The sequence below is a fragment of the Crocodylus porosus genome, unplaced genomic scaffold (genome assembly GCF_001723895.1).
Source record: "Crocodylus porosus isolate Cpor-Errol unplaced genomic scaffold, CroPor_comp1, whole genome shotgun sequence".
Classification (NCBI taxonomy): Eukaryota; Metazoa; Chordata; order Crocodylia; family Crocodylidae; genus Crocodylus; species Crocodylus porosus.
The window spans coordinates 30,499,580-30,508,689 of record NW_017728907.1 but is presented as its reverse complement, the minus strand read 5'-3'; the positions used below and the strand labels follow the sequence as shown (position 1 = coordinate 30,508,689).

At 37.5% G+C, this 9,110-nt stretch overlaps 1 long non-coding RNA gene across 1 annotated transcript in view; it reads left to right on the top strand.

Moving 5' to 3' along the window:
- The first annotated feature begins 2,278 nt into the window (after positions 1-2,278).
- The window catches only part of LOC109307625, a 12,411-nt gene continuing 5,579 nt past the window's right edge, over positions 2,279-9,110 (top strand). Inside the window, exons 1-2 of the long non-coding RNA XR_002100321.1 lie at positions 2,279-2,436; positions 3,824-3,828. This is a non-coding gene — a long non-coding RNA (uncharacterized LOC109307625). The remainder of the gene's footprint in view (positions 2,437-3,823; positions 3,829-9,110) is intronic.

The window sequence follows — 9,110 nt, the reverse complement described above, 5'->3', positions numbered from 1 at the left end:
ATAATCATTCTTCCAAACATTTGGGAAATGTGTCCAGAAAAGCTGAAAGTTTAATTTTATTAGTAAAATTAATAACTATGGGCTAAATTTTCAGGTTCTTACTTCTGTTGAACAGCATGTTACTCTGAAAAAAATCCCATTGTAATCAATGCTATTACTGACAAAATAAGATAATATCCTTTGGGAGTAAGATTTTTTGCTTCCAGATGCTACATACTAATACATCATCACAATGAGATAAAGTATGTGTACAACTGAATAAGAGGAGTGGTGCAAGTTTGGAAGTGGGGAGAGCAGGTGAGTGTTCGCATTTATTTATATTACCTTTAAAAAACCAGATAGTTGTGTTTTTAAAAAAATCCTATGTGTTTTGTTTTTCTCTCCCAGAACTAAAATGATCTCAACTGAATTGCAACATGGGATTTGAAAGAACCAGTGCATGAAAGCTGGAAAATAAGCTTTGATAACGGAATGAATGAGAGAACCATAATTTAGTGGAGACATGTGACTTGTTCCTTGCTAGGACAGCGTGATAGACATAAAAATGGGATTTGAAAAAAAAAAGGAGGCTCTCAAAACCTGTGAGCCATTATATCAACTAGAAATAATGGCAACTGAAGGTAAAACTCTCACCTTAACTTGTTAAATCTCTGAAAGTGTTGTATGGTAATTTCCTACTAATCCAGACATTGTGCGTCAGCTCCATATGGCATTTAGGGCCTCCTGTTATAATAAATTTAGCATGAATTATACTATAGGATTGTCACTTTCAATACTAATGTATTTCTTTAGGACACAATATAAAATGGTACTGACAAGGCCTGAAGCTTTACTTGGTATGCTACTTTTTAGGAGAGTTAATATTATTTGGCCATGATCTGCTTTGTTGAGTAAGTAGCACTATTGCTTAATCTTCAGTCTAAAGCTTGGCCTTCTTTAGTAAGATGTTCTTAGTAGTAGGCACTTACTGCATAATGTTGCAACTTCTGAACAAATACTTTTTGTAGTATAGTATCTGCTGGAGTCATGCCAGAATGACCACTTCAAGTTTGGGGAATGATGGCTACTAGGAACATGCTAAATGACAGGCAGAGAAAGTATGATGCAGTACCATACACAGGACTAAGGGTTGGGAGAATCTGAAGGCTTGTCTGTGCTGCTTTAGTGACCCATCTTAGCTCACCCTGGGACCCATCCATTCACATGCCACCCTACAAGGCATTCACTTGAATCTGCTGACCTGCTTCAGTCCACAGTGGAAGTTTGTCACTGAGGTTGTTTCAGGTTCCTCCTCAGCAGCTCCTCTCAGGCTTACTTCTGAAACTAAAAATGGAGTGGCCACCTGGGGCTGGCAGAGAATCCTTCATGACAGCTGCAGAGTCCAAGGTAAGGGCAGTGAAACTGAAGTTCCTGGGATAGGGAGCTATGTTTGGGCACCTAGGTCTGTTTGTTGGGGCAAGTGGCAGCACAGTAGGAAGAAATCTTGGGATTCCAGGGGTCCCCCACTAATGGGCTTATGACAGTGTGATCACAAATAACATTAAAGCCCACCTATGGTTTGTTCTCTGTACTGAGTAGAACTACGCATCAACCTGTGGTGCTGCAACTAGTGCTCCAACTAGGCAAGTGACTGAAGAGTCATGGGCTTGAGAGCAGTTATTCTTAAATGAATAAGACTCATGTCTCTACTTTGTTACGTCTGCATTTCAAAAGGAAGTTGTGCCGTCTATGGGTATTATAATAATAGCAATGAAGACAGGGGAATTTTTGGCATTGGCTTGCAAGCAGAGTGTGTATCAAAAGGTCTTGAAGGGGCAATTGTCTGGTTGCCAGCCCATGTTGAAGCCTGTGCTGCCATATCTTCACCACTACTGTTACCCATCCTAGCTAGATGAAAGACATTTAGGTATACCTATCCAGGCTATTTCAGTTTTCCATTTTGCTATCTAGATTTATATTTGACTTTACTTTTATAAAAAGGAAGCAGTAAGTTAGCTACCAGGCAGAAGCTCTCACTGATGTAGAATCATAGTTTCCTTAATTAACTATATAGTTTAAGAGCTTATAACATTTAACTTTGTTCTTATATATAAACAGCCATGATAGGCTTGTATTACAACCATTGAGCCATACATTAATTCACATACGTGAATTTGAATGTAGACCTCAAAAGCTCATGTTTGAAAATCATGCAACTATAGGACATTGGTGCTGATCCTCAGAGAGATCAGAAACATAAAGTGGGCATGATCCAGGATGCTAACCCAAATATTTTTTTTAACTGACAATCTGCAAACCTTTTATTGACAACCAAACATTTTTAACTGACACATGTTTTTTACTGATATACATTTTAAATAATATAAATGAAACTCTTCTACCAGGCCCTGCCCTGATACCAGGCCCCAGTTAGAAGGTCTGGGTTCAAATTTATGGGTTTAACATAAACCAAAGTAGAAAATTTTAAGTTTGTATGTCAAACTTTGCAAAAAAAAGTTTGTAATACAAATTTTTTTCTTGAGTTGGCACCCCTGCTCAACTGCAGCAATGGTCTTACACCGTGATGTCTTTCTCTCCCTCTCCAACTAGGGACCTTCTACTCACTCCCATACCTGGATACCCTCCAACTGCATCCTGAACCATTCTGTCCCCACCAGCCTTACCTCTGCTGGCTCAGCTCCCCCTTGTCTTAGAATGAACCACCAAGGAATCCTACCTGTGACCTAATAGTACTACAGACAGCCTGGGATACAGCAGCACATGGCTGAGAAAACACACTCCGCAGGGTGCTGTGCTCCTGCTTGGACACCAGGTGGCACTGCTGCATTCTGTCTTTTGGAGGTTCAATCAAGCTGTGGCTGCTTAGTGTTTTTACTGGTGGGTAAAGTTTTCTATGAACTTTACTGAAAGCCACTTTTAGCCTGATTTTTTACTGACAGTCAGTAAATTTACTGACAGTTGGCAACCCTGGCATGATCATGCAACTGCTACAAGTCAAACTTGAGTGAGAGGCTTTGCTGCCTTGGGTCTGAATCTTTGCTACAAGCACAACTGTAGTGAATATATAAAAAGAATGACAAAATAAAATGGGTGGGTTTTATATTAAAGAGAGAACAATGTGGGCCAAAATGCAAATCAGAATTACTGTAAATCCCCCAGAATCTCCTGACTCTTCTTATGAGAGAACACTGGTACTATTTCATCAGAGCAAGCCTCTGAAGCAAAGCTGCTTGACTTTGCTGGTATTAACTGATGCTTTGCTTTCCTAATCTTTTTGTTTTCATTGTTGTCAAATAACAGAGATACAGAGAGAGATGGTGAATTCTAACCTAAAAGTCAGTTTCCTCTGCTAAAGCAAGTGTTATCCCTGAGGTCAAGGACTGTCTGAATCAATAACACACCAATCTCACTAGTCCCATTTAAATGGTGAGTCAGTTCACATAATCCAACTACATGTCAACTGGAAAAGAATGGTTTATAAAACACTTTACAGTCATCCATTTTTTAGAACTTATTAGTAGTGAATTATTGGCTATCAGTTGATCATGGCATCTATATATCTTTATGTAATAGCAATTTTTTCTTAAGCATTTTTATGTTCAGATGCTCTCAAGTACTTTTGATATACACATATTTATTTTCAAGCATCATTTAGAAAAATATTAACCAGAATTGCTGCATCTACAGAAATTTGAAGCCACTTATTTCATTTCCAATTAACAAATGTATTTCAAAGGCAGTGAAAGCTGATTTAAAAAATTCTGCCACACTACTCATAACACAAAATCATTTGTCTTGGATAAGATTCTAGTTTTAAAAAGAGACTTTGTCTACCAAGCAGATAGCATCTAATCAGACTTTCATTTTTCCTATTTAGACAGATTTTGGGCTAATGTTTACCATGTACATTGTTAAAGTACAAAGAAGTTATACTGGGAAAATATTGCTATATAGCTACAAACATCCAAGCATATTAAAGGTAAAATCTTTTCCTTTGCTGCACTGGTACATAAGAATTTGCTCTGCAATGCAAGTAAAAAAGCAAGATGTTTTCAAAGCGCAAAAAGGGTTTTGAGTCCAGTATAGTAAACATATTGGCCTGAATGCCACAAATTAAAGGGAATGTGACCTGCAGATCAAGAGTACATCTAGGAGCCCAGCTGGTTTGAAAGACATGATGGTCTGAGTGCTATATACTGACTTGTAACTGTAGAAGTGGGGAAGAGATTCTAACCAGAAGAGTAGAGGCCAGCAGCCAGCATTCATTACCTTGGTACCAGCCCACAATGAGTCATCCCTCTCTGAAACAGCAGGATGGTTTGTGTCAGACTTATGGCAGCTTACCCAGGGTTACCTTTTGAATGGAGCTACTTCAAGAAGGGAGAGGAGCTGGCCCAACAGAACATATGCAACATGATAAAGATCTAAATTCACTTAGCTGAACAGCACTTTAGAATTCATATCAGGGAAGGAAAAGAATAGAAGTGATCTAACATAATTGCCACACTAGTTTGGATTCAGTCTATTTCATTTTTATGTTTCTAGACCTTATTAATTAATGGATTCTATAGACAAACCAGTGTAACTATGTTTCTGGGTACCAGCACAGTATATTTAAACATTTGTTGCTTTCCACAAAAATCAGGATAATGTAAAAATAAGAAGACAAAGCAGTAAATAAGAAAGCAAAACAAGTAACACCTCATACATTTATACATCCACCAAGAAGTAAAAATGACACAAAGCCACTTTTTTGTTTTAGATCATATTAAAGGTTTACACAAAAATGTTTTCCAAATGTTATTTAAGTAGTGCTGTTACTAGAAATGCAGCTTAACAATACAGATTATTAGTGCAACTTTACCACTACTTAATTAGCCATTTGCACTAGATCACAACTGTATTGCTATTCATATAAAGATGTGCTTTCCATTTATGAAACACAAATGTGAATTTAGATAACTTTATATTGTGTATTGCTTTAATGCAAAAAATTATGCACTAGTGACAGAATGACTCAGTAAATCAATAGTCTTCACTAACACAAATAAGTTTCTAGTTCAGCCTATAGCAGGCAATATGCTATGCTTGTGTTATCAACAGAAACAATGCATGGAAAAATAAAAAGGGAAAAGCTAGCTAGTAGCTACTCTACTGCATTGTTTTCAAGGCTGTGAGAGAATGATTAAAAACTGTAATGAGTAAAAATGCCTGTGAAATGGGTTGAGCTATTTTATACAGCACTATGAGTGATGTTGTAGCCCTGATGGTCCAGAAATTATGCAAGAGGCCTCTCACATCTGTTTCACTCAAGAAGTTCAGAGTGAACGCTGACTGAAAAGATCCATGTAACATAATCACATGCTTTCCACCAATGGAGTTAAAAGTTTATGCTAAGGAAACAGAATTTAAGTAGAGCACAAAATACAGGATTCTCAGGGAACTCTCCTTCATTATAATGTCTCTGGCAGCACAAAAAGTGCCCAGCTGTTTTGTTGAAAACAGCTAAGTTTTCTTTTGTACCCAGTCCTTCTAGAAAGGTGGTTCTCAAGCAGTGTGCCATGAGATTTATTTATGTACACCGTGCAATATTAGCACTGTTGGGTGTGCAGACACCTCCAGGTGATTCATAAGATAAACCCAGAGATTTCAAACAGGAATCTACACTGTCAAAAACATTGTGACCTATTGTGGGCTTTCTGAGATCTTTGCAACAGAAGAATTGCTCTTTTATTTTTCTGTAGACAAAAAAATGAGAGACAGCTAAGAGCTGGCATTTTCCAAGGGATGCCTTGAGTAAAAAAACAAAATTGGGAACCACCAATCTAGAATAGTTATAAACAGGTTCTTTTTGTTTTTGCTGCTTATCAGGTAGTGAATTCCAATTGTAAAAGTCATTGTTGTAGTCCTATTGTTTAGAAACATAGAGAATACAGTTTGTTCAACTTCAATATCTAACATTAAGCACCTACTTTGGTACTATCCTGATGTAGGACCATAGGAAAAAAGGGTGAATCCTGAGGCTGTTATATTTTAAGTTAATCATATGTAATAGGAGATGGGATGTTGGGAACAATTACCTTTCCCCAAAATATAGTATATAAAATATTTACTGGAAAATTATGTATATATAAAAGGAAAAAGACTTTTAATAAGTAAAGTTATTTTTCATATCTTTTACCTCCTGCCCTGGCGGGCTGAGGACTCCTCTAAAGATGCTCTGTTCCACTGCCTAAATATTTTGCATCAGCTTTCATGCTCAGAAGTTTGGGTCTGTCAACACTGAGAGGTTTTAAACTGAGGAAAAATATAACTCAGTGTTGACTGTTAAAATATTGTCAGAAAAAAAGACATTATAATGCATGACATGCAGCACAAGACATCTGAAGAAAGGCTGTTTTTTTACAAGAATTGTCTCTGCACAATATCATATGAAATAGCCAGTTAAAATAATACTGCATTTTTTTCTAAATGGCTGATTTTACAGGAACATGAAACCTCATGGGAAACAGTAAATGCATAAGTTACTACTGCCCTGTCGAAATTTGCCAGCAATGGAATATACTGTGACACCCGGTACGCAGTAGATGGATACCAAAAATGACATTAAATAATATTCAGGTTTTGACTAATGCTATGAAAACCCTGGCACCAATGTCAAACTATGTAGATTTTCTATGGGAATATATGATTTCCATCCTAGTTTTGCCAGATTTATTTCAGGGTATTCAGATAGGCAGGCATGCTTCTAGGGGTTTCTTTAAACAATCCAACCAGCCAGTCCTCCTGAAGTTTGCGTATTACCCACATATATACAAAGTGATTTGCTGATCTATTCATATTCATTAATAACATCACTTAAAAATAAAAAGAGACAGTAGTCATGACTTTTCCTACAAACATTTGCTTATCAAAAGGTTTGGTGATATATAGCCCAACATCTATCATTAATTATAAAGGACTGCACTAAGAGAAAGAAGAATTCAGTAGTGATCAATGAACGGACATACTAAGAGGTTTTAAAACAGAATAAATTTAGTGGATTTAGAGCTGGGTCTGTACAGGTGTTTTATATTAAAAGCTTTTAGAGGTCTCTTACCTGTTGCTGCTTTTTATCTTTTGTCTGGTACTTTAACGAAAGCTTTTGGGAAGACTTTGCATTTTGACTCTATGTTAATAGGGTCTGAGTAGTGGGATTTAAAGGTTTCCATGCTGTCTTAAGATACATTTTAATGTGGGTGTGGGGGGGGAGGGGATAAATTACTTGAACAGATACCATATACATGGATTTTCAGCTCCATGACAGTGAAATCAAAGATATAATGATAATATATTAGAATGACATCTTACAAGCATTAATGAATTAATCCTTACACAATCCATGTAAGGTACATAAGTGAAACCTGCATTAATTTTCCTATTTTGCAAGTGTGAGGCTGAAGCAGAGGTGAAGTGTCTTGTCCAAGGCTAGAAAAACAGGAGTAAAAGTGAGGGCTTCTTGGCTTCAAGTCGTGTGCTCCGATTGCTAAACCATCTATTTATTTACTCAACAATCTCATCTCTCTCTCTCTCACCCCGCTCCTCTTTCAACTAAAAATCAGCGATTATAATGAAAATCCATGACACCCTTAACAGCTGGTCCATAGTTCTATTTTCTGCACCAAGTACAAATTTTAGCCTTCCTGATTCCTGATTCTTAAAGCCTTCAAAAGCATCAAAACTCATGACTTGCTTTAAAAATAAAAGAAAACAGTACAAGTTTATTTTGTCTTACATTTTACTAACCAACTGAGAGTTTGTTAATTACAAATTTGCCTAGTACAAGATAGAAACAACATTAAGAAGCAATTTTATCAATTCTGAAATCTACAAACTATGGTTTGTTTAATTCAGCTTTGCTGGTTTATCAATAATAAGAACCATTTTAGGAGCAATATGGGAAGGGCATAAAATCTTCATGGTATGCAGAATGCACAATATAATGATGACTTTAATAGGAGATTGCTTCACAAAAATAATCAGTATTACTTTATCCACTCCAGTCTGAGAACAGAGCACTAATAAACTGATGTTTGCTACTTATGCCTCTTGAGGTAGTGACTCTTCTCCAATTAAACAAAAGCTAGGATGAGCCTATTTTTGTGTGTGAGTGTCAAACCATATAAGGTATGAAAGGTCAAAGGGTAACAGGCAAAAGCTATTTGCCATTCAGTCCTAATTTCTTTTATAAATTATTAAATAATCCCCAATGCATTTCCATCTTTGATAGTCCTGTGGTATGAAGTGTAAGTCAATGGATAAGCTAATTGCAATAAACAGGAGTGGTATTTAATGCACTGGACACTTTCAGCAGCAAAGTAGTTCTAATTAGTGTTTGTAACTGATGTGACAGCAGTTTACAGAGCACCAAAATAGTTCCTCATTTGTCAAGTGGGTCTGAAGCTTATGGCAGCTTTCTGATCATCTCCCTTGCCGCAGGACCTGAAAGCACCTTCAAAAAGCTTTCTCTCATTGATCTTTAGTCAGATGCTGACTGAAAGGCAGACAGCTTTGCCAGAAAGAAGATGGATAGATGCTGCACCAGAATGAAAATGTCACTTGCCAAATGAAAAAAGCTATCTTATGTGCGTATGCACACACATGTACTAAGAACACAAACATGGTGAGGTTATGAAGAAAGGTCCTTTTTACTAAGGTTATATGTACATGAGTGTGTGAACTATCAGGCATATAACTTACAGCATCAGATCATCAGCCTGTGCCTAATAAATGTGACATATATGTGTAGGCATGTTTCATAGTTTCATAATTTCTAGGGTCGGAAGGGACCTGAGCAGATCATCTAGTCCGACCCCCTGCCATGGCAGGAAAGAGTACTGGGAAGTAGCGCCTCCTGATATCTAACCTAAACCTACCCTCTGCCAGCTTGTGACCGTTATTCCTGGTCACTCCTGGCGGTGCTCGGTGGAACAATGACTCCCCCAATGCCCGCTGATCCCCCCTGACTAGTTTATAACAGGCCAGTAGATCCCCCCTCAGCCTTCTCTTGTGGAGGCTGAACAGGTTCAGGTCCCATAGCCTGTCCTCATAGGGCCTGCCCTGCTGTCCCC